Here is a 26,399-nt window from a genome sequence, read left to right as displayed (position 1 = left end):
AGCGAGCAAATTAAAAAAATTGCACGATAAAATGAAAAAGATATTGATAATTTTACCAGACCTGATATGTGTGCAAAGTTTTGTGAATTTTCGTGCATGTTTAGACCATCAAAATCAGCATTGTTTTATTGGCAAACTGTCCGTTGCCATGGTGATGCCTTTTCACGAAAAATCACTAACTTCGTATTTTAACATCAGGAAGGTCTACACACTTTTCTGCGCAGTTATGAAGGTGACCTGGTTAACCTGCGAGGAGAAAAACACCAAAGAATAAAACATGTACTTCCTTTTTCCAGTAGGTGGCGCTCCCACAACGATGAAAATAAGGTCACAGATGTCTTCAGGCTTTGACTATTTTAGAATGTGAGTCATTTTTTAGAAGAAATTATCATGTTGGTAAAGTTACAGCAGCTATTGTAATCAGAGCAAATTCATCCTTAAAAATTAATTCAAAATGGCGGACCTCCTGTTTGGCTTATCACATTGATCCAAGAGACTTTTTTCTAGGCCTTGACCTCTTGCATATACCACCAAATTTTCATAGATCTAGGTGAAACGTACAACCAGGGCTGAATTTTTAAAAAGATTTAGGGGGCACTAGCGAGCATTTTTACAAGTTGCACAATAAAATAAAAATATATTGATTATTTAGCCAGGCCTGACTTGTGTGCAAAGTTTCGTGAGATTTCATGCATGTTCAGACCCTCAAAATCAGCGTTGTTTTATTGATAGTTGCCGTGGCAACAGCTTTTCATGAAAAATCACAAATTTTGTATTTTAATATCAGGACAGCATAAACACTCTTCCAAGTATGAGGTGGACCTGGTAAACCCGCTAGGAGAAAAACATCAAAGAAAATACATGTATTTCCTTCAGCCACTAGGTGGCGCTATCACTACGATGAAAATTAATCCCGTAGATGTCTTCAGGCTTTGGCTATCATCGAATATGAAACATTTTGAGAAGATAGGATCATCTGAGTCGAGTAAGAGTAGCTTTTATTGTCACGGTGAATAATCAGACTTTGCGGCACCGAAAAGTCACAATATTCAGCGTAGAGCACGACCAACGTCTTGAGGCTTTACTGACAAATTTTTAGCCTGATTCATTCAACGGGCTTCGTGCAGTGCATTAAAATTTTTAAAAAGACAATTCTTGTCGCCACTAGGTGGCGCTATATATATATATATATATATATATATATATATATATATATATATATATATATATATATATATATATATATATATATATATATATATATATAAGGGAATAATAAATAGAAATGTAAAAAAATGACAATTTTTTTCACCACTGGGTGGCGCTATATGTATAATGGAATATTATCATATAGATGTCTTCAGGTCGCGACTCTTTACGTACAGGTGAAGTTTGGGATTTTTGGGAGCATGTGCAGGGGTGTTATTAAGGTTTTTCTACTGTATGGTGGAGGAAAAAATTTACACCAAATTTGATGCCCCGCCCCAGTCATATAGTTTATCGAAAACTCAAGAAATGTTTCCCAGTTGTTGCCCCAGGTCTTAAGATGATATATCCGAAGTTTGGAGTCAATCGGACGAATCTTCCGGCACATGGGTGCAAAAGTATGCAACCTGTAAATTTGTGTTGTTCCGATACCAATACTGGTATCGGGATACTTCCCGATACCACATTAAAACACTGGTATCAATATCTGCGAGTACGTACAAATAACGTGCCGATGCAATTTCCCGATGCTGTACTAGTAAAGAACGTTGAATGCAACGCTTTGTATCTTGCTCCCTGCTCCCCGGGGTACAGGAGATATAATGTCGGCGATATGTAACTACTTCAACATAGAAACTCCAGCTAGAGCGAATGTTGCAAAAGGCGGAACCAAAGTGGCCAGGTTCAATACGTTAAACCTGATGCAACATTTGAGAACGAAACATGTGAACGAGCACCAAGAGTTTGCGGCGGCAGCGAACATTAACAAGGGGAATTGATCGCAACAACAAACCCTGCTCAATTAGATTGAATGCAGCGCCTTGTACCGTATCTTGCTCATTCACTACACTGGTGTGTGGTGACTGTTCAGTATTAGCCGTCGCTATTGGCCAAGAGCGGACGCTCTTAACCAATGGCGGGGCTGCTTTTTCATGTTGAGAGAAAAAAAAACAGTGAGGTACAGGAGAAATAATGTCGGCGGCGATATGGAACTACTGTACTTCAACATAGAAATTCCAGCGAGTACAATAGCTAAGTGCAAAATTAGCTGTGCGAAAGTTGAGGTGGAACTAAAGTGGCCATGTTCAATACGTCAAACCTGATAAAACATTTGAGGACGAAACATGTGAACAAGCACCAAGAGTTCGCGGCGGCAGCGAGCATGAACAAGGGGAATGGACCACAACAACAAACCCTGCTCAATTTTGGATTTTAGAGTTGAACTTGTTGGATTCTTCTACTGCGTGTTTTTGGTTTTGAAAGTGGATTTGGGAGCAGAAGTTGTTGCGATGGGTCACTAATACTCAAAACAAACTCTTATAATAATGTTCTATAGCTTTTGTAATTAATCCGACACAATCTCTCTCAAAGATACCTCGTGTATATTATGTCTTATTTCTTCCTGTTTCACATAGGTCTTTAAGTCTGACCAAGCCATGATAGCAATGGTTTTACATCCAAATGAGTATGCAGTTCTTTAGAATTACAAGAAAAAAATGCTCATATATATCTTTTTTTTTGTTTTGTTTTTTTTCCAAAAGGCTGGTATCAGTACAGTATGGGCATCGGCCGATACCGCACAGCTGGGTATTGGAATCGGTATCGGGGCCAAAAAATGGCATCGGAACAACACTACTGTAAAATTGGACATTCAAAAATTCATAGCTCACTCCCTGTACACTTCAGACTATGGCTGCAATGGACTTTTTTGTACATCTCAGGGTGCTACACATGCCTGCCAATTTTCGTAGGCCTAGGTCAAACGGGCCGGGATTAGTTTTTATTTTGTCACTCTAGGTGGCACTACAGAGCCGCTTCGTTTGCGTCGTTTACGGCGACTTTAAAAGATCAAATTTTTCGCCAGGCCCGATGAGACTGCAAAGTTTGGTGAGTTTTCGCGCTCGTTTAGGGGGTCAAAATGCGATCGAACACGGAGAAAATAGAAAAATAATAATAACTAGAGCTGCAAGCAGCTATAAAGGGCCCTCACAGTAGGTTGGGGTACCGACACATTGGGATGCTCGCACATCGGAATTTAATCATCGAAATTATCACGTGGAAAAAATTAAAGCAGCTTTTGTAGTCAAGGTGAGTCCAAACTTTAAAGAGAATTCAAAATGGCGGACTTACTCTTAGGTTTAGCATAGGGCACCAAGAGGCTTTTTTGTAGTTTACTTACTGTTTTATATACTATCAAATGCTCGTAGATGTAGGTGAAGTGTAGAACCGGGGCCACTATTCATAAATTTTCTAGGGGCGGTAGCGAGGCATCTTTTAAAGATGCACAATTGAATAATTGATTATTGATTAATTTACCAAGCCTTCTATGTGTGCAAAATTTCTTCGATGTTCGTGCATGTTTACATTCTTAAATCAGCATTGTGTTATTGGAAAACTGGGCGTTACCTTGGTAACAGCTTTTTGCGAAAAATCTCAAACTTGTTTTTTTTTAACATCATGAAGGCCTAAACACTCTTCCGAGCAAATATGAGACAGATCTGGCTAACCTGCCATGAGATAAACATGAAAGAATAAAACTTCATTTAGCCAGTAGGTGGCGCTCCCACTACGATGAAGTTAGTTCGTAGATGTCTTCAGGTGTAGACTCTTATCTAATGTGTGAAATTTTGATATTATCATGTGGATCACATTGCAGCTGCTTTTAAAGTCAATGTGATGTCGAATTGTAAAGTAAATTCAAAATGGCGGACTTCCTGTTAGGTTTAGCACATGGCTCCAAGAGACTTTTTTGTACGTCTTGGCTTGTTACATATACCATGAAATTTTCGTAGATATAGGTGAAACATACAAGCGGGGCTGATTTTTTTTTTAAATATAGTGGCGCAAGCGAGCCAATCTTTAAACAATTGTGATGTAAAACACACAAAAAAAGATGATTTCACCAGGCATGATGTGTGTGCAAAGTTTTGTGAGATTTCCTGCATGTTTAGACCGTCAAAATCAGCGTGGTTTTATTTGCGAACGGGCCGTTACATGGCGACAGCTTTTAACAAAAAATCACACATATCGTATTTTAACATCAAGAAGGTCTTACGAGCAATCCTGAGGTCGACCTGGTTAACTTGGAAGGAGAAAAAGATCAAAGAATAAAACATGTACTTCCTTAAGCCATTAGGTGGCGCTACCACTACGATGAAAAATAAGTTCGGAGATGTCTTCAGGATTCGACTTCTATCAAATGTCAGTAGTTTTTTTCAAAGAAATTATCATGTGGGTCAAGTTCCAGCAGCTATTGTAATCAGAGCAAATTCATACTTTAAACTTCATTCATAATGGCCCACTTCCTGTTTGGTTTAGCATATGGCTCCAAGAGACTTTTTTGTAGGACTTGATCTGCACAATTGCACATAACATCAAATTTTCGTCAATCTAAGTAAAAATTACAACCGGGGCTAAATTTTTAAACATTTCTAGGGGGCGCTAGCAAAAAAAAATTAAAAAATAATGATGATTTTGCCAGGCCTGATATATGTGCAAAGTATCGTGAGATTTCGAGCATGTTCAGACCCTCAAAATGAGCATTGTTTTTTGGCAAACTGCGTGTTGCCATGGCAACAGCTTATCGCGAATAATCATAAATTTCGTATTTTAATATTAGGAAGTTCTAATAAGTCCTTCCGAGCAAAGATGAGGCGGCCATGGTTAACCTGCTAGGATAAAAACATCAAAGAAAAAAACATGCATTTCCTTCAGCCACTAGGTGGCGCTACCGCTACGATGAAAAATAAGTTCGTAGATGTCTTCAGCCATTGGCTATCATCAAATATGAAACATTTCGAGAAGTTTGGATGGTCTGGGTCAAGATAAAATTGTATTTATTGTCACGTTGAATAATCAGACTTTGCGGCACCGTCACGGCCACGGCCTTCGCTGAAAAGCCACAATATTCGGCGTAGAGCGAGATCAACGTCTTGAGGGTTTTTTCTGAGAGATTTTCAGTCGGATTCGTTCAACGGGCTCCGTGCAGAAAATAGAAATGTAAAAAATGACAATTTTTTTCGCCACTGGGTGGCGCTATATGTATAATGGAATATTATCATATAGATGTCTTCAGGTCGCGACTCTTTACGTACAGGTGAAGTTTGGGATTTTTGTGAGCATGTGCAGGGTAGTTATTAAGGTTTTTCTCCTGTATGACGAAGGAAAAAAATTACGCCAAATTTGATGCCCCGCTGCCATCATATAGTTTATCGAAAACTCAAAAAATGTTCCCAGTTGTTGCCCCAGGTCTTAAGATGATATATCCGAAGTTTGAAGTCAATCGGATGAATCCTTCAGGACATGGGTGCAAAAGTATGCACCCTGTAAATGTCCAAAAACATTAAAAAATTCATAGCCCACTTCATTTATATGATAGACTATGGCTGTAAAGGACTTTTTTGTACGTCTTGGGGGGCGACACGTGCCTGCCAAGGTCAAACGGGCTGGAATTCTATTTTGTTTTCCTACTCTAGCTTCAGAGCCATTTTGTGTGCGTCGTTTACGGCGACTTTAAAATATCTAATTTTTCGGCAGACCAAAATTGCGATCATTTGGTCAGAAAATAAATAATAATAATAATTTCTACAAAAACAATAGGGACCTCTCAGCGGTAGCTGCTCGGGCCCTGATAATTTCGACAAAAACAATAGGGACAAATTTGCAGCAGTCGCTGCTCGGGCCCTAATAATAATAATAATCCCTACAAAAACAATAGGGACCTTGCAGCGGTTCGCTGCTCGGGCCCTAACTAGTGCTGCAATCAGCTATAAAGGGCCCTCGCAGTCCTGGCAACGTTGGGGTACCGGCATGTCGGGATGCTCGCACATCGGAATTGAATAATCGAAATTATCACGTGGATCAAGTTACAGCAGCTTTTGTAGTCAAGGTGAGTCCAAACTTTAAACTAAATTCAAAATGGCGGACTTCCTCTTAGGTTTAGCATATGGCTCCAAGTAGCTTTTTTGTAGGTCCCTTTCTGTTTCATATCCTATCAAATTTTTGTAGATGTAGGTGAAGTGTACAACCGGGGGCCACTTTTTATAAATTTTCTAGGGGGCTCACCAAGCCATCTTTTAAAGATTGCACAATTGAATAATTAATTATTGATTAATTTACCAGGCCTTCTATGTGTGCAAAGTTTCATGAGTGTTCGTGCATGTTTACATTCTCAAAATCAGCCTTGTGTTATAGGCAAACTGGGCGTTACCAAGGCAACGGCTTTTTGCAAAAAATCTCAAACTTCGTGTTTTAACATCACGCAGGCGTAAGCAAGCAGTATTTTTAGCCAAAAACAAAGTACAACAGATCTGTTCTTCGTTCTCCGATGCATTCATGAACCTCGGAAACATCACAACTCAGCAAAACACAAATCCGACCACAACACAGATAACCCACTTCGTTAGAATATGCTGTTGAACATTCAAAGATTTCAATGCCTAAAAAGTGTCAATAATTTTATAAAGACTTTACAGTTATTTCATTATAATATTTTATTATATTTATGATATTATGATATTTTTTTTCACCACAAATAGTGTATATGAACTGTTATGACAACTTGTCTTGAACTTGAATACTTAGATGTGTCATAGGGTGTTGCTGTTGAGTGTTTAAAGTTTTCAGTGTCTTAATTTACAAAATTAAGAGATGCTTATTGTTGTTTATTGTTATATCTTATATTCGGCTTAGCATAAGATCAACATCTTGAGGCCTTACTGACTCCCTGTGTGGAGTTTGCATGTTCTCCCCGTGCCTGCGTGGGTTTTTCTCCGGGTACTCCGGTTTCCTCACACATTCCAAAAACATGCATGGTAAGTTGATTGGACTCTCTAAATTGCCCCGAGGTGTGATTGTGAGTGCGGATGTTTGTCTTTGTGTGCCCTGCGATTGGCTGGCAACCAATTCAGGGTGTCCCCCGCCTACTGTCTGAAGACAGCTGGGATAGGCTCCAGCACGCCCCGCGACCCTTGTTAGGAAAGCGGTATCGATGATGGATGGATATTGGGGGGATTTACGCCTCTGTTACGCTGTTGCGTACCAGACATGGTTCCCACACTTATAAATATTTGTTATACAGTAAATGTAACTAAAAATGAAGAATGAAGAATAAATACCAAGCTGCGGGTTGTGAGAGGAATTGTGGTTCCACCATGGCAGCGGGCGATTACGACAGAACGTTCCCTAATAACTACATTAAAGTTTACATTTTTATCATAAAATTTATTTAACTTAACTAGAATGGTGTAGTGCTTTTTTTCCCCAAAAAGTACAACCCTGCACTTTTAAACGCTCGTCGTCATCGTGCAATGCAAAAAAGTTCTTCTTCGTTGCCTCCCTAAGAAAGGAAGAAGTCGTTGCCCCTACTTATTTTAAAAACAAAGAGGCACGGTCCCTGGAGGCAATCATGCCTTAACTTTATCTTTGCACAACAACATCAACAAGGTCCTTTGGATGAAATGCAACGCGGGAGCTGTTTTAAGCCAAAGTTAAGACAAAACTAACAAACACTTTCACACTTTATTCGCCGATGTTTCATCGTCCTTGCCACAACAAACTATCCTGTGTGCTGTGCTCAGCGCGCTCCCCTAACTTATGAAGACAGCTGTTTATTATCTTCTTATGCAGCTTGACTCTTTGAAATCCGGGAGTCTCAATATTGCTTAAGAGGTGTTTGTAAATTCATTGTGCAAAAAGCAGTCAAGGGAATTAAAAGAAGATGTGTTTCTATTGTCGGGGTGAAATATTGGAATGATTCAAATATACATTGGAAAACCTGTGAATCACTTTTACTTTTTAAAAAACGTGTTTGCAAAGATATTTTGGAAAGTTGCAGAGAATGATTTAGATGATGATTTATTTATTAGTATTTAGTTTTGTCTTGTGTTTGCATAAAATGTAAATAGGTAAATGCAGTTTTACATTGCCTTAAGGGGGAGAAAAGGCCAGGCTTAAATAAGCTTTAGCTTCTGCCTGTGCCATTCTGTCATGAGACATATGATTGTAACTGTTATGTTGTGCATATATTATGGATTTGTAATTATGACTGATGACAGAATAAACAATTGACTACTACGACTCTGACTAAATGATTGTCACATTTGAATAACGTTAGGAGTTTCAGAACATAACGTTGTTTTTTTTCGTCGTCGTCGTCGCACATTCGTGTTTGTTCCGTCGTCATTGTCGCACATTCGTGCTTCCTGGGTGGTCAAGCGCGCTCCGCTCACTACATGTAAACATAGCTGCCGAACGTCACATTTGAATAACGTTATGTGTTTGCAAACAGAACATTGTTCAAAAGTGCTGTTAGTTTGCAAGTGTGGACGAGACTAGCGAGAGGCTGCAATGATGCGCAGCCATCAGCTCATGGGATAAATCCACTTGAGCAATATAGCTGCCGATATGGCTGTGTTGTTTAATTTTTAATTAATTGTGATTGCTTCTGAAAAATCCGCAATGCACTGAGGGCGCAAAAGTTGAAGCGTAAAGTAGCGAGGGATCACTGTATTGCAATTTTCGCTAGCCCCGATCAGTGTGCAAAATCTGGTGAGTTTTCAGGCATGTTTAGGGCCCCAAAAATTAGATACAGCATTAGAATAATAATAACAATAATAACAATAATCCCGACAAAAACAATAGGGACCTCGCAGCGGGTCACTGCTCGGGCCCTAATAATAATAACTAGAGCTGCAAGCAGCTATAAAGGGCCCTTGCAGCCCTGGCAACGTTGGGGTCCTGGCACTTTGGTATGCTCGCGCATTGGAATATTTTGAAAATGTAGTACCTCAGATTAAAAGCAATTTTGATAAATATGAGCTCTATAAAAGGCCAAAAACGAGGCAAAATATGAAACTAAATACAAAATGGTGGACTTCCTGTTAAGTTTAGCATATGACACCAAGAGGCTTTTTTTTTGTCTCTGCCTGTTACATATGCTACCAAATTTTCGTAGATCTAGGTGAAACGTACAACCGGGGCCAATTTTTTCAAACATTCTAGGGGGCAGTAGTGAACCATCTTTAAAAGAATGCACAATTAAAAAATTGAATATTAATGAATTTCCCAGACCTAATATGTGTGTAAAGTTTTATGAATTTTTGTGCATGTTTACGCCGTCAAAATCAGCATTGTTTTTTGGCAAATTGGGCATGACCATGGCAACAGCTTTTTGGGAAAAATCACCAAATTCATATTTTAACATCAAGAAGGCCTAACCACTGTTCCGTGCAATTACGAGGTTTATCTAGTTAACCAGCCAGGAGAAAAACAAACATGAACCAAACAGGAACCAAACATGTACTTCCTTCAGCCAATGGGTGGCGCTACCACTATGACGAAAAATTACTTCGGAGATTTCTTCAGTCGAGTTCATGGAGCTTTTGTATTCAAAGTGACTTCAAAATTTAAAGTAAATTCAAAACGGTGGACTTCCTGTTAAGTTTAGTATATGGCTCCAAGAGACTTTTTTGTAGGCTTTGACATGTTACATATACCACCACATTTTCATAGATCTAGGTGAAACGTACAACCGGTGCTGAATTTTTAAAAAATTGTAAGGGGCGTTAGTGAGCCATTATTTAAAAATTGCATGATAAAATATTAAATTCATGATTTCGCCAGGCCTGATATGTGTGCAAGGTTTCGTGAGATTTCGTGCATGCTTAGACCATAAAAATTTGTGTTGTTTTATTGCCAAACTGCCCGTTGCCATGGCGACAGCTTTTCACGAAAAATCTACTAGTAAAATAATCGTTTGTGGCAGCCCTAATTTGTATAATACAAGTCGGAATTGTTTGTGAAGAAAGTGGAATGTGAGAAGGATGCAGCTGCAAAATATGAACGATGCTCTTATCGAAGAGCATCCCGTGGTTGGACGCAGAGTCCTTGAGACAGAATATAACTAGGGGTGGGCGATATGGGGAAAAAAAAAAAAAAAAAAACTCGATATCTTTTCAAAAAACTCGATAACGATAATTTGACGATATTCTAAAATATTTGAAATCTGCACTTGCTTCACAGACCAATTGTGGATAGACAGCGTTTGTGAACAACATCTCTTTTAAACTGCTAAATACAGCTTCTGCAAAACAATGATATTCTACGACAATATTCAACAATACAGAAGAAAAAATTATGTATAGACCTACATTGATTTTTTGGGAATATTCAGGTCATTTAAATGTCTCTGCTGTTAATCCGTAATGATGTGACATTTTGAGCTGCAGTAAGTACTGGTGTACCACTGCCAACTACTAGAGCAATCAGAATGAGAAAAAATGTATTTGATATAGAGGTAAGGTCGGGCCTAAAAAAATCCACCCCGACCCGACTCAGGCCCGCGGGTATTAAAGCCCGACTTGATTTGCAGGCCCGAGCCCGAAGCAAACCCGAAATTTCATATTTTATTTGTGAGGACTCGGGAGGAGGAGGGGTGATTTATGATAACAAATTAAAGCCTGTCTTTTGTAACAAAATCTAAGTTAAACAAGACTTTATAAACATTTACATCTTTTATATTTCTGTGTCTGCAGAGGTTACATTAACCGACAATTTTCAATCATTGACAGATTTTTTTTAAGAGTTGACGGGAAAAATTTAAGGTTGTCCATTATTTTGACGGGTTGAAAATTTGGCCATAAACCACATTTTTATAAACATGTATTTATTTATTTTTTTAAGTCAGCGAGAGAGAATCCCGGCCCGACCTGACCTGAACGTAATGATTGACATTTTAGGCCCACCCCGGCCGAAATTCGGGTCAGGTCGGGTCGGGCTCGGACTCGGGCTTAAGATCTTACCTCTAATTTTATATGTGACTAGAGTTGGGCATCGTTTGAGTTTGGACAATTCCGGTTCCGATTCCGGTCCTTTGATTCAATTCCGGTTCCTAATTCTCGATTCCGATTCTTAACAAAAAAAGGAGTTATTTTTTGAAAAATCAATTAAACTTCTCTCCCTTTAATTTAATGAACTTTTTACCGTTTGTGAACTTTACCATGAATTTCTCAAAGGGCTTTTAACCAGTATAATTATTTTAATACAATTTTTGTATTATTAAATATTATTTTTCACAAGAGCTTCATTTTGAGAAGTTCATGACAATAAAATGATGCAGCTGTTACTGAAAGCATGCTACTGAACAACAATGAATTGGCTAACCTTGTCTTGCTTTAGAAAGAAAGTATATATGACAAACACAACGCTGCATTTTAAGGGCAAGCAAGGAAAGTCTATCAAATCTAAGCAGTCTATGTAACCATATGATGCACTGTATGTGTATATGTACAGTATGTGCTGCAGCTATGTATGCCATTAGCTAAATATTAGCTGGATATGTGCATTTGTGTGTTGAACTTGCTGGCTCAATGTTGTCATTAGATGGACTTAGCCGATTCGGACTTTGGGTCATGAGCCGCATCGCGTCAATTCTATGGCTAGGTGTCAGCCGAATGGCCAAGCAGGGCCGGCCCGGGCAGGATCACCCACTGCAACGCACATGCGCAGTAGTGGTAATCCGGGTGATGTAAACAGAAGCATTGTGGGTAAAGTAGTGTAAGCCTTACACTGTAAGGGCTAATTCGTGTTGGTCCGAGTCCGAAGGTTACGGTGCATTTCACCAAATATACTCAATACAATGCAAACCTGGCTTTAATGGCAACACGATCGGCATGCCCAATTATTTAAAAAAAGGAAGCAAGTTAGGTGCAGGAAAGGCTATATTCCACTACCTTATTCACTCTGGAGTTGTGGTTTACAGTTACCCAGAAACACAAAATTTAGGGTATAAAGATGTTGAAGTGGGTGGCATTTGATAAAACCTTCAAACCGAACAAATATGACAGGGAATTCGAACCGTGGATACATAGGGAATAACAGCATGGTGCACCTTGTTGGACAGAGGGAAAATGAAAAGTTTTCAAGACATGAAAAAGAATGTGTTCTGGTCACTCATGACTTTTATAAATATTTACATGCAAGTGATTATTATGGGAAGAAAATCAGAATGGATCTCAAGAAATATGGGGTGTAACTCAACTTTTACTCAAAGGGTAACTCAAAATTATTCCTGCACTATACAAAGCAATGAATTCAAGCATAGAAATTCAACTAATTACATAAAGACGAAATGGGAATCTGAATTTGGGATAGAAATCACAGAGCAACAATGGCGTGGGATGTGGAGGGCAAAACAATCGACCACAAGCTCACAATCATCGAGAGAGTTCTCATGGAAAAATCTGATAAGATTTTTTGTAAACCCCATATTAAAGGGACGGTGGGCCGGGATGGCCATGTTTTCACAATCAAGTTCATTTCATATATTTTTTGATCAGGAAAATTAAAAAAGTTGTCATTTACTATTTTATCAATAAATTTGGGAGAAATTAGGAAACAAGTGACTCCATGGATAACGGCCCTTGTTAATGAGGAGAATGGCCGCGCCCTCTAGCGTTCTATCCCTGTTCGGCTGGAGTCACGGGAGTAACCGATTCCAAACTCTCCATTGGAAGTCATTGTACTTTCATTGCTCATAATGTCCAAAAACGGCGAACAATGGGCACCAACATTTATGTGGACATCTCTACTAATGCCCACTTCAACATATCAAAAGGATTAACCTCTCCGTGGCTGATTTATATGAGAATGAGGAAGTAGGCAGAGCTACATAGGCTGGGACCAGCGCACACTTCCTCTTCGCTTGAAAAAAAAATAAAATAAAATAAAAAAAATAACACTGCTTCTTTGCTGATCACGGTTAGGACGGGCGAGGAATTTAACATCAGAGAGGATATTTACAGAGACTGAAGTGGAAATGAGTAGACGTGCACATTTATTTGGATGAGGAATGGCCCCATATTCTCGACCAACAATACGCCGTCCAATTTGGAAGTAAACAGCCGAAAAGGTATGTTCCAATGCGGCCACATTCGGTTGTGGAGTCAGCCTCACTGTAACTTTTTGTTCGCTGAACATTGACGCTAGTTCGATGAGAACTTACCTCACTCTCTGGCGGCTCTCTGTCTGACATTGCACGCGACTGCTTGGGAGGAAACCCCGCGACTTGAAGATCGACGCAGAGTAAGGAGCTAACGTTGTTGTGCTAACACCTTTTGTTTTAACGACCTGAAGCTAGTTGTTGCTATTAGCCGTCCCATTATCCTAACTCTAGCCGGAGAGGGAAGAGGGGGCCGTAAAGCTCCAACCTGCCTGCTACTGCAAGCCGCCGTCTCTCCCTCTAGAGACACGAGTTTTTAGCGTCGCTAAACGTCCGAAATATAAGTCGGGGTTCGTGTCCGCTTCAGCTTGTGAAAGTGGAGGAGCAATCGCCACGGTATTTATGATTTTGTGGAGGTGATCATGATGAGACCACGTTTTATGTCAATAAATCCAAACTGTTGTGCAGAACACTTTTATACATTCAAAGGTTGAAGTGGGCAAGAGTAGTAATGTGCATTTGCATGTTGGTGGCGATCGGTCACCATTTTAGACAACAGAACTGACAAAGTGAGCAATATTACCACGCATGCTTTCCTCGCGTGACGTACACCGCTGAGGCCGAAAACATAACATAAGCCACACCGGTGGCTTATGACATTGGTCGCAAACCTAATCACAAAAAAAGCCCTTAAATCACTACAGAGTCGTTTGAGGGGGGGCACTTTAGTACTAATGTCATTTTTAAATGCAAACCTATTATATAAGTGCCAATGTTAAGCTCACCCAAGTGTCCCTTAAGAATAGATACAAGTCATGATGAACAGAACTAGGAAGGAATAGGAGTTGTTTTCACCGGGACGGGATGGGACAGGATTTTATTTAATTTTTTTGACTATGGTCCTCAACGGGCCGAGAATTTTCTGTGGGAGTGGGATGGGACGGGAGTGAAAATCCGCAGTCGTGTACTGCGGTCAAACCAGCCTCCATTCGAAAATTTGGAAGTCAAGCCAGCCGCCCCTAATTTCAGGCATTACGGTAATAGGTCGCTGACAAGTGGCAAAAGCCCCCTTCAGAATAAAAGCAAACCATTACGCTGAACTGGACGCCATTGCTTCGGCTGAGAAATAAATATTGTAACGAATTGGGTTATCTGTGTTGTGGTTGAAATAGCATTTGCAGAGCGAGTTGTTGTTTCCGAGGCTAATGAATGCATCGCGCGGTTCGCTAAATGGGCCGGGGTGCAGGTGAGAGAGGAGAATCGGAGGACGAAGGAGAGGGAGCCGTGACACTTTTTGAACTTAACGGTTGTTGTACTTTACTGGCTGCCGTCGGCTGCGGCCCACAGTAGCCACTTGGACTAATAAAATGCGCTAATTATACTACATCTGACTGCTTGTTCTTGGAAAACGCTACATTAAATAAGCTCTCTGTTATAACGCAGCTAGTCCACTTCTGAGAGAATGTAGAATGGTTAATTTGAATCTTGAGATACATTGAAAAATAAAGAGTATTTGAAATATGGGTATGTGTCTGCACCATAAGGATATAAGTAAGTATATTTGTTATTATTTTATTTTCAAACTAATCCAATTGACTTTGAAAAAAAGTCCAGTCGTGAATGACACGAGACCCCCCCCCAGCTGTCCACCAAAGGAAGTCCCATCCAAATTCGAGGTTCCATTTCAAAATAAGCGTCCTTGAAATATTTCACTGTCATCAGGCCTGACTTTAAAAATTCATTAAAAATATTCTTTCAACTATCCTGATAGCAGACTAGTAGTTCTGGAGGACACTAGAGCACCCTTGCTGTCCATCAAACAGGTTTCATCCAAATCTGATGTGGCATTTCAAAATAAAAGCCCCTTGAAATATGCACATTTCACTGTCAACAGGCCTGATTTTAAAAAAAATATTAAAAATGATCCTTTAGCTATCATGACACCACACCAGCTCTGCATGGCACTAGACCACCCCAGCTGTCACCAAAATAAGTCCCATTCAAATCTGATGTCACATTTAAAAATCAAAGTACCCTGAAATATGTGTATTTCACTGACATCGGACCTGATTTTTAAAAAAATATTAAAAATGATCCTTTAGCTATGATGATACCAGACCGGTTTTGTATGACACTAGACCACTGTCACCAAAACAAGTCCCATCCAAATCTGATGTGGCATTTCAAAATATAAGTCCCCTGAGATATGCATATTTCACTGTCATCAGGCCTGATTTTTAAAAAATCGTTAAAAAATATCCTTTAGCTATCGTGATAGCAGACTAGTAGTTCTGGAGGACACTAGACCACCCTTGCTGTCCATCAAACAGGTTTCATCCAAATCGATGTGGCATTTCAAAATAAAAGCCCCTTGAAATATGCACATTTCACTGTCAACAGGCCTGATTTAAAAAAAAAATATTAAAAATGATCCTTTAGCTATCATGACACCACACCAGCTCTGCATGACACTAGACCACCCCAGCTGTCACCAAAATAAGTCCCATTCAAATCTGATGTCGCATTTAAAAATCAAAGTACCCTGAAATATGCATTTCACTGTCATCAGACCTGATTTTAAAAAAAATGTTAAAAATGATCCTTTAGCTATCATGATACCAGACCGGTTCTGTATGACACTAGACCACCCCAGCTGTCACCAAAACAAGTCCCATTCAAATCTGATGCGGCATTTCAAAATAAAAGTCCCCTGAAATATGCATATTTCACTGTCATCAGACCTGATTTTATCAAAATCGTTAAAAAATATCCTTTAGCTGTCGTGATACCAGACCAGGTCTTTATGACACGAGACCACCCCGGCTGTCATCAAAACAGGTCCCATCCAAATCTGATGTGTTTCAGAATAAAGGGCCACTGAAATATGCACATTTCACCATCGTCAGGCCTGATTTTAAAAAATCTTGAAAAAATATCCTTTAGCTGTCATGATACCAGACCAGTTCTGGAGGACACTAGACCACCCCAGATGTCCAACAAAAAAGTCCCATTAAAATCTGATGTGGAATTTCAAAATAAGTCCCCTAAAATATGCACATTTCACTAAATACATTTTATTTGATGAGAAATTATGTTACAGCACAGCTTTTTTTTTATCCTATGTTCTTTGCTTCTAGAAAATAGAATAATGTTTGCGGTTATTCACAATGTGTATTCAAGAAATACAAACTGTTTATTGAAAATATTTAAAAAAAACAATTATTCATTCTTAAATTATATTGTCTTTTTTATTGTTTAATAAAACCTTTGCTTCAGTTCCTGAAAAATAAATGCTCCACCATGTTAGAAAGTTGGGGCAGGAGGCCCTGGGGACAACCAAGGACACTTATGTATCCCGGGCAGCCGGGGAACATTTTGGGATCCTCCAGAAGAATTGGGAGAATTGGCTGGGGAGACGAAAGTCTGGGCTTCCCTGCTAAAGCTGTGGCCTCTCTGAACTGATACAGGGATAAGGATGGATGGATGGATGGAAGTTGGAAAGTTGCCCTTCAAATGAAGTTGTTGATTCACAAACTGCTCTGTCAAGAAAAATATTTAAAGCATTGAAGATTAATCTAAAGATTTTAGACTACTTATTTAGAATATTGCTTGTGATCTATATTGCATAGTGTCAAAGAGTAATTTTCCCAAAACCAGTGTCAATTGTTGTTTTCGTGAAACTGAAGAGTAAATCGTATAAAGTCGGTGTATCAAACACATTGATTTCACGGGCCGCATTAATCCCACATTTGAAAGTACATTTTTAAAACACTCACAGATTAATGCAGTTGCTGATGGTGAAGTGGTATACTCTCCTGTGTTGTGTGCGGGCAGCATGGGATCGCTTCCCGCTCAGTGACACTGTGTGTGCTCTGCGACTGACTGGCGACCAGTTTCAGCTATCGTCAGCTGGGATAGGCTCCAGAACCTCCCCACAAGCCTTTAAAGCAGGCTTTGCCCTCCGTCCAAAGTCAAATGGACGGAGGGCCAAATAAAAAATTTTGCTACAAGCCGAGGGCCGGACTGATAGAATGTTCATTGAAATTTTTTAAAATGTCTAGATTGGATCGGATCCTTCGCGTCTGCTGATGACGTCACGCTTCATATTTCTGTAATATATTCCTTTGCCTGTTTGTCACCCCCCCTGGCTGTTGTGTTTTTATGTTCGCAGTTGTTAAATAAAAAATAAAATAAGGTACATTACTGATACTTTTGCGAGGCATCTTGTACGTCACGTCCGCTTATGACCCGAGAAGAAGCCGCTGCCTGTCTTGTGAAACAAGATCAGCGGAGCGTTTGCGTTTCGCCTGCCAAATTGGAAACAATTTTCTTGTTGACTCGGGCTGCTAGATTGTATGAACTGTGCATAATGTGAAGTAAAACGGAGAGGATCATATGATTGGTATGATGTCTCCTGCTGACACTATTTGAGAGTGGCAAGGTATGAATGTGGGTGATCCTGTTAGAAAACACAGGCCCGTATTCCACTTGACCCGTCTATTTATTGTGGTCTGCAACAACACAGACAAAGAATAACCTAGCAACCTCATCCAATGCATATCCATTTGTTAACAATATGCCTAAACATTACAATTCACTGTATTAAGAAATTAATCAGCCAAACAATACATACAATACACATTTGCATGTTTTCATTACTAGAATAGTTAGCATATGAGCCAAAATAACTAACTAGTGTTCATCAACGTAACATCACTCAAGAGAACATATCCAGGCTATTATGTACAGCAGTTACCTGATACGAACTTAAATTATTAAACTCACCTTTTAACATTTACACACAACAACAAACGTGGTGAAACACGTCTGCAACTACTGAGTTTGCTGGCACAAACAAACTACGAGCTGTGTCGAAGGAGGAAGAGAAGAAAAAAAAGTCACTCACTATCAACACTTAGCGCTTGAATAGCGTTCAATGCCTGCTCACAGTGTGGGACATCTCAGCACTACGTCAAAACTCAATGAATTTATCAAATGCCAACAATTACTAATAATAAAACAACATGAGATTTCTAACATGAAGTAATTCTAATAACGTGTGTTTTACTCCAAATAACCTTTCACCACAATCCGATTCTGAAAGCCATGAAAAGTGACGTGAAGTCTTCAGTCAGCATGTAGAACAGCCATGGGGTGGCAAACATTGATGCAAAGTGTAACGAATTGGGTTATCTGTGTTGTGGTCAAATGTGTGTCAAGTTGTTTTGTTTCCGAGGTTAACGAATTCATCGTGCGGCTCGCTGGATGGGAGGGCATGCAAGCGAGAGTAGCTGAGGACGAACAGGAGAGCCGTTTCTCTCTTTTGACTGAACGGTTGTCGTACTGTATTGGCATCGGCTGTGGCCCACAGTAGCCGGTTGGACTAATAAAAACATGACAATTAAACTACGTCTGACGTCATGTTCTTTGAAGTCGCTACAATATATTTTAAAGCGTGACGTCTTCGGCAGGCGGGAAGGACCCGATCAGATCTGCTACCCACACCGGCTTGCTGCGGGCCGGATCTAATAATAAAGCAATATCATCCCAGGGGCCGTAGAAAACCTTCTTGCGGGCCGGATGTGGCCCGCGGGCCTCGACATATGTGCTTTAAAAGCTAAGCGTGTGGAAGATGTCACGACATGCAAATGATGACCAATCCAATGTCTTAACAATAACTGTATAAAATAAAACAATATTAGATTTTTATATACATCAAAATTTATGCAACTTAACCCTTCTGCCTCAGTTTTTTTTTTTTACCACTCTCGCGGTATTTTGACCAAAAAATGGACAACACTTTGAAGTGTGATAAAGTCTTTTCCGAATATTTTTTCACTTTCAACCACTCAAAATGTTCAGTGGCACCAGACCTATCCATTCATATATAGTTTTTATTTATTTATTTATTTATTTATTTATTCATGGCATCTATGGACACAGCAGCTGTGGTATGCTAATAGCAAAACTAACTATGCTGTATGTATTTAAAAAAAACAAATCTAATTGGAATATTTCATGACATAATTAGAGCATTGAATAAGTCAAAGTCATAACAGCAGATTTTTTTTTTGCATGCCCATTGTTTTGACAAGGGAAATTTCCCAATTGTTCTCTCCCTCGTGGTGACACATAGAAATGTGATAACCAGGTCATTTCTGAATATTTTTTTACTTTCAACCACTCAAAATATTCAGGGGTATCAGACCTATCCCCTCGTGCTACAAGATCTCGCGGGATTAGAACGCCACGAGATTTCTCGTCCCTGCACAGCACGAGATCTTTTGACGGTGTTTTAGAGCCCCGGTGAAGATAGCAGATGTCCTAAAAGGAGCTGTCACCGAATGGGAACTTCCGAGGCCAAATCACGGAGTCGCTGTTGTGACCGACAACGCTCTCAACATGGATGTGGCGATACGTGAGGGTGGCTTTGAGCCACCCATTAAGTGCTTATCATGCAGGCAATGAACACAACGCTAGTGCGGCTGGTCCAAAGTTGGCCGCGTATCATGTTTGTTTAGACGTGTCAAGCATATAGTTTCCTTTTTTCACCGATGCTCAACAAGCAGCTGCACTTTTGACATCTAAATAAAGACAGCTCGAACTGGCCGCGCACAAACTAATTATGGACGTAATCACGCGCTAGAACAATTCTTTGGACATGATGACTCGTGATCTAGAGCAGCGGGGTGCCGTATAGGGCAGTTCTGAGAAGCCCAGAACTACGACGATTTGCAGAAATCTTGACACAGACGCAGTGACATTCCTCTTGTTGAAGATCGACTGAGAAACAAGTTGAACTCTACAATACAATTTAATTTATATTAGCGCATTGCATAAGAGCTAGAGCTGTAACAAAGCACTTTAAAAACAATACAATAAATAAAAAAAACAATGAGGCAGTGATACATCTATTAATAAATATATCAATAAATATGAACAAATATATAAAATATAAATAAAATATAAATAAATAAAGCCAATAAATAAACATAAAACACTATACACAATTGAGTTACTGCCCCACGAGCACAGTTGGATTTTGTCAAAGTATTCAGTAAGAGGAAAGATCTCAGCTTTAGCTGTTATTGCAGCAATATTTGAGAGCATGTAACGAAGGGGACTCATGTTTGAATTTGCAGTTAAGAGCTAGATGATTCATTTTCTTGCAGTCTGTTCGATAAAAAACATTTTGAAAACAGAAAAAATTACATTAGGTATTTTTTTACATTCGAAATCTAGCAAAAATCTCGTCTCGTTCTCGCGTACTCAATTTCGTGAGACATCTCGTCTCATTGGATTTTTGTCTCGTCCCATCCCTAATTCATACATATACAGTTGTTATATTTATTTATTTATTGTTGATGCCCTCTATGTACAATAAAAGCAGTCTTATGCTATAAGAACTAAGTCATTTATGAATATTTTAAATAAATTAAATAATATTATATATCAAAGTGAAATGTTGCATAAGGTAATTGAACCATGAAAGGTTAAAAAAAAAATTACAACTGGAGAATTTAGAGCAGAATTCATGTAAATCAAACGAACAACTACAGAACTGAGCACTATAACAATAACACCAAACTCTTGACAACTAGTCCAGGTGGTCTCTTTGGCGTGGTTGTCGTTGATATAATTTAAAAATTATTCTTGGCTTTCTTTTCCTTCAAAATTCCCTGAACCATTAAGTCAACAAGTGCCTTTTGTTTACGTTCTCACCGCAAACTGCACGTCTTCAAACGCAAGCGCACGCGCACACACACGCACGTCACAAAAGCCTGAACGTTTGTGTGCGCGTGCGTTCACGCACGCACAAATTCATATCCACACATGAACATTTGATAAGTACTCTTACTTCAGTAAAACACTTTGTCACAATTGTCCAATTGATCATGAACACGCATTCACACACACGGTCACAAAGCCTGAACGTGCGTGTGAACGTGCATGCGTTCACGCGCGTGCACATTCATATCATATCATACGCATGCAACAAACGTGCAGTTTTATAGAAAGCATTTCGCAATATGACCGCGCATGTTCCTTTGAACACACGTGCACGGTTGACGCGTGTGAATGTATGTAAAAGTCAAAGCAAAATTTACCAAATGGCAGCCAATGTCACCCCGGAAGCAGAAACACTACCGTGATGGCCCTAACATAATCAGAAGGTTCTTATCTTGGCGCCACCTGGAGGATTAGGGCTGTTCACACTCTCAAAACCAATTTCATACTTTGACTGCGTAGTACACTCGTCACACAATAATTTCATTCGGTAATCATTGAAAAAAATGCACGAAAACACATCAGGTTTACAATGCATCAAAAATCGTGTTTATAATGGGACTCACAAACTCTCACTGCACAGTATAAGTCTGTGGGTTGATGTAAGCAGACACGTGAACAGCCTGAAAGTCTTGGGTGCGCATGCGTGTGAACGTCCGTGCATGTGCACGTGCACGTACGCACACGCACACATTCATATCCACACATGAACATTTGATAAGTACTCTTACTTCACTAAAACACTATTTGTCATAATTGTCCCATTCATCTCACACACACACACACTCACGCGCGAACACATGCACGTTTCTTGTCAATCACAATGCAGCTTTTTATACATGGAGCCACTCCTACAGGGCATACACCAGCGAAAGCAATGAGATCCAATTTGCATACAGCATTTTCATTTTCCAATATGAGCGCACGTATTCACTTGCACACGCGCGCACGGCTGAGGCACGTGTACGTGAGTGTATATTCCTGTACGTGCACACAGGCACACACACGTCTTTTCTCAAATAGAGGTGACCAGGAAAAAATCGACTCATGCAAAACTCATGCCACAAGCACATATGTCATCACGAATCAAAGTCATTAAATGTCCTCTGGCGCCACCTGGTGGATTAGGGCTATTAAAACTCTGAACTCCAATTTTAGATTTTCACGGCTTAGTAGACCCGTCACACAATGTTTTCATTAGTGTTGTTCCGATACCGATACTGGTATCAGCAAGTATCCCAATACCGCATTAAAATGCTGGTATCGGCATCGGCGAGTACAAACAAATGAAGCGCCAATGTTGGTTATTGATACTGGTATCATTCTTGCATTCTTGCAGCACGCATATTTGAAAGCCGCACACAGGAGGGAAACAGAAGAGCCTTATCCAAATGCACGTGCATGTTAATATCTAGCCCATGTTACAATCTCACCAGCACGAAGAGCTATGGAAATAGGCTGTTTATTCAACACGCGTGTCTAGCTAAAGGATATTTTTTAAGGATTTTTTAAAAAACAGGTCTGATGACAGTGAAATATGCATATTTCAGGGGACTTTTATTTTGAAATGCCACATCAGATTTGGATGGGACTTGTTTTGGTGACAGCCGGGGTGGTCAAGTGTCATACAGAGCTGGTCATGTATCAGGGTAAGTAAAGGATAATTTTTAACAATTTTTTTTAAAATCACGCCTGATGACAGTGAAATATGCATATTTCAGGCAACTTTTATTTTGAAATACCACATCAGATTTGGATGAGACCTGTTTGGTGGACGGCTGGGGTGGTCTAGTGTCCTCCAGAACTGGTCTGGTATCACGATAGCTAAAGGGATATTTTTTAAGGATTTTTTTTAAATCAGGTCTGATGACAGTGAAATATGTATATTTCAGGGGATTTTTATTTTGAAATGCCACATCAGATTTGGATGAGACCTATTTGGTGGACGGCTGGGGTGGTCTAGTGTCATACAGGACCGGTCTGGTATCACGATAGCTAAAGGGATATTTTTTAAGGATTTTTTTTTAAATCAGGTCTGATGACAGTGAAATATGTATATTTCAGGGGATTTTTATTTTGAAATGCCACATCAGATTTGGATGAGACCTATTTGGTGGACGGCTGGGGTGGTCTAGTGTCATACAGGACCGGTCTGGTATCATGATAGCTAAAGGATCATTTTTAATGATTTTTTTTTTTTTTTTTTTTTTTTTTTTTTTTTTTAAATCAGGCCTGATGACAGTGAAATGTGCATATTTCAAGGGTTTATTTTGAAATGCCACATCAGATTTAAATGGGAATTGTTTTGGTGGACAGCTGTGGTTGTCTAGTGTCCTCTATAACTGTTCTGTTATTACGATAGCTGAAGGAATATTTTTAATGAATTTTTAAAATCAGGCCTGATGACAGTGAAATGTGCATATTTCAAGGACGTTTATTTTGAAATGGAACATCGAATTTGGATAGGACTTCCTTTGTTGGACAGCTGGGGGGGGGGTCTCGTGTCATTCACGACTGGACTTTTTTTCAAAGTCAATTGGATTAGTTTGAATAAAAAATAAAAACAAATTATACTTGCATACATATATACATATTTCAAATACTCTATTTTTTCAATGTATCTCAAGATTCAAATTAACCATTCTACATTCTCTCAGAAATGGACTAGCTGCGTTATAACAGAGAGCTTATTCAATATATTGTAGCGTCTTCCAAGAACACGCCCTCAGACGTAGTATAATTAACGCATTTCATTAGTCCAACCGGCTACTGTGGGCCGCAGCCGACGCCAAGACAGTACAACAACCGTTAAGTTAAAAAAGTGTCTCGCCCGCACCCCCTCGCATATAGCGAACCGCGCGATGCATTCATTTAGCCTCGGAAACAACTACAGTAACACGGCAAAACACGAATTCTACCACAACACAGATAACATAGATAATATTTATTTCTAACCTGAAGGATTGACGTCCAGTTCAGCGTAATGTAGTGTTTTTATTCTGAAGGGGGCTTTCGCTGCTCGTCAGCGACCTATTACCGTAATGCCTGATATAAAGGAAATTAGGGGCGGCTGGCTTGACTTCATCTTTTCAAGTGGAGGCTGGCTTGACCGCAGTTCCCGTGCCCCCCTCTAGTCTGTATACCGCTATAAAATGTGAACATGACTTCAACATGTGTCGGTTGATGAACCGTAATCCCAGCTGGTAGTGGTGGCGATACTGGGAATTTTGGTATCGATCCGATATCAAGTAAATACAGGGTAGTATCGGCCGATACCGATACGATACTTTTGGCTTGGAAATGTTAGATCCCAGACGGCACGGTGGTCAACTGGTTAGCACGTCCGCCTCACAGGTCAGAGGTTGTGGATTCGATCCCGGTCTCCCTGTGTGGAGTTTGCATGTTCTCCCCGTGACTGCGTGGGTTTTCTCCGGGTACTCCGGTTTCCTCCCACATTCCAAAAACATGCATGGTAAGTTGATTGGACTCTCTAAATTGCCCCTAGGTGTGATTGTGAGTGTGGTTGTTTGTCTCTGTGTGCCCTGCGATTGGCTGGCAACCAATTCAGGGTGTCCCCCGCCTACTGCCCGAAGACAGCTGGGATAGGCTCCAGTTACCCTTGTGAGAAGAAGCGGTATAGATAATGGATGGATGGATGTTAGATCCCCCTTGAGTTTGTATATTCTGTTTTATATACATCTATATATTATTTTTTCTATTTTTCCTTAAATAACTACAATTCAAATTTTAACAGTACAAAAAAATTAAAATACTTCTACTCCAACTGTTTCAGATCAAAAGTCAAACCAAAAAAAGCAGCAATGTAACGAAATCTCTGACAGCGACGAATTGTATTATTTTAACTTTTTTATTTTTCACTTTAATGCAATGTCTGTAACGCGGAAACATGATTCACGTAAGGATAAATAAGTGAAAAAAAATGGAGGTATGTGTATTTCACATAACAGCGACGAAGTATAACAATGTCAATTTGACAAGTAAAATACCTTCCATTGCGCAATATTTTGAAAAAAAGGCAGAAAGTGCAAATGGAGTAAACAATACAATGTAAAAACTTGTAACACTACAAAAAATAAAATACTTCTACTACAACAACTATTGTTGATTTTTTGGGGGCTGAAAAGCTTCTTCCAGGGTACGTTGTCTCTGTGTCCGCGAGGTGTTCTGGCTTGGGGATCTCCCCCTTCCTCCTCCTCCCTCAACTTCGCTTGCAGCTCGTTGCTTTCTGTAGGTTGAGCTTTTTTCATATGTTTGTGTAAATTTGTGGTGTTACCACAGTAGCGGAGCACTTTATCTCACAAATCACACTTGGCACTGTCCTTTTCTGTTGTTGTAAGAAAAAGTCCACACCGCGCTAGCATCCGCTTCTTGTTTGGCTCTGCCATTGCTTTAGGTTCCGGCCGCTCTCTCACTCTCCCGTTGCCCTCTCTGCCAGGGAGCGGCGAAAAGTGTGCCAGAGAGAGAGTAGCAGGAGGCGCTGGGGGGCTCTATTTGCGCAGAGAAGCGGCGCTTTGAAGAAATTGGTGGAGGAGCGAAGTATCAATCCCAGGACAATAGTATCGATCGGATCCAAGTACTTGCTTAGAATCGATAATATTGATACTTGGCTCGAACCGCCCACCCCCTACTAGCTGGGTCTTCGGCTCTTCAATAAAAATCCGCCTCGATTGAGTTTGACATCTCGTACACCAAACTCACACTAGGTAGTAGTAATTACATTATGTTCACGTTTATTAATCCGTGCAATCCAAAAACGAACACCGTTTCTTGGTCTTTGTAGAATTTACCCTGCACTTGAAACTTTTACATTACGTATCATTGCCATGAAGTGTACAAAAAATGAACACACAACTTTTCTGTTCACAAACTAGCCTTGAAAAATGTAGAATTCACCTTCGATGGCAGCGCCGGACTTGGTTAATATTGACATGTAAATGTGAAAATGTTAACTTTTAATTTACCGCATCTAAACGTTGCGATATAATCTAAAGCGGAGCGACAGAGACACGAGACAACATGGTTATCTGCGTGCCGTTTAGGCCTATTAAAATGTTGTTTGGGAGTGCTGGATATTAGTTTAAGAAAAATATATTTCATGATGAACAGCAATAACAACAGTTATACTCACAACGTCTTGTTCATCGATTGACAGCAAGCAACGCGTGAACAGACGGAGCCCTGTTGGAAGATTTTTTTGTCACTGAAGTTGTAGTTGAAGGAGCAGACAGGAAGTATACTGTTCGCTGCCCTGGGCTGGGCAAAGAAGGTGACGCTGCGTTCAATGACTCTTTGGAAAATACAGTCACGTAATATAATCTCTAAAGGTTTGCTGCATTTCTCATTTAAACACAATTGCCGTCGTGTAAAGTGTTACCACCTCTATGTCGACGTCGGAATAAGATGAAGAATTTGGAAGACAATCTATACAGCTAAGGGTTACAAAATC

The 26,399-nt window shown here is 39.8% G+C and overlaps 1 protein-coding gene across 2 annotated transcripts in view; it reads right to left on the bottom strand.

Moving 5' to 3' along the window:
- syne3 (spectrin repeat containing, nuclear envelope family member 3) overlaps nt 1-26,192 on the bottom strand; it is a 209,222-nt gene extending 183,030 nt beyond the window's left edge. Inside the window, exon 1 of one of the 2 annotated variants that reach the window (XM_086048603.1) lies at nt 26,082-26,192. The gene's annotated coding sequence lies outside the window, so the exon portion shown is untranslated. Of the gene's footprint in view, nt 1-21,252; nt 21,304-26,081 lie in introns of those variants that run through there. The other variant, XM_086048604.1, reaches the window with a different exon arrangement.
- Nucleotides 26,193-26,399: the final 207 nt, after the last annotated feature.

Source organism: Filicampus tigris, chromosome 13 (assembly GCF_054856515.1).
Source record: "Filicampus tigris isolate MCC_2025a chromosome 13, RoL_Ftig_1.0, whole genome shotgun sequence".
In the NCBI taxonomy this organism is placed as follows: domain Eukaryota; kingdom Metazoa; phylum Chordata; class Actinopteri; order Syngnathiformes; family Syngnathidae; genus Filicampus; species Filicampus tigris.
Note: the sequence above shows the minus strand (reverse complement) of the source record. Positions and strands in the feature narration are given on the sequence as shown.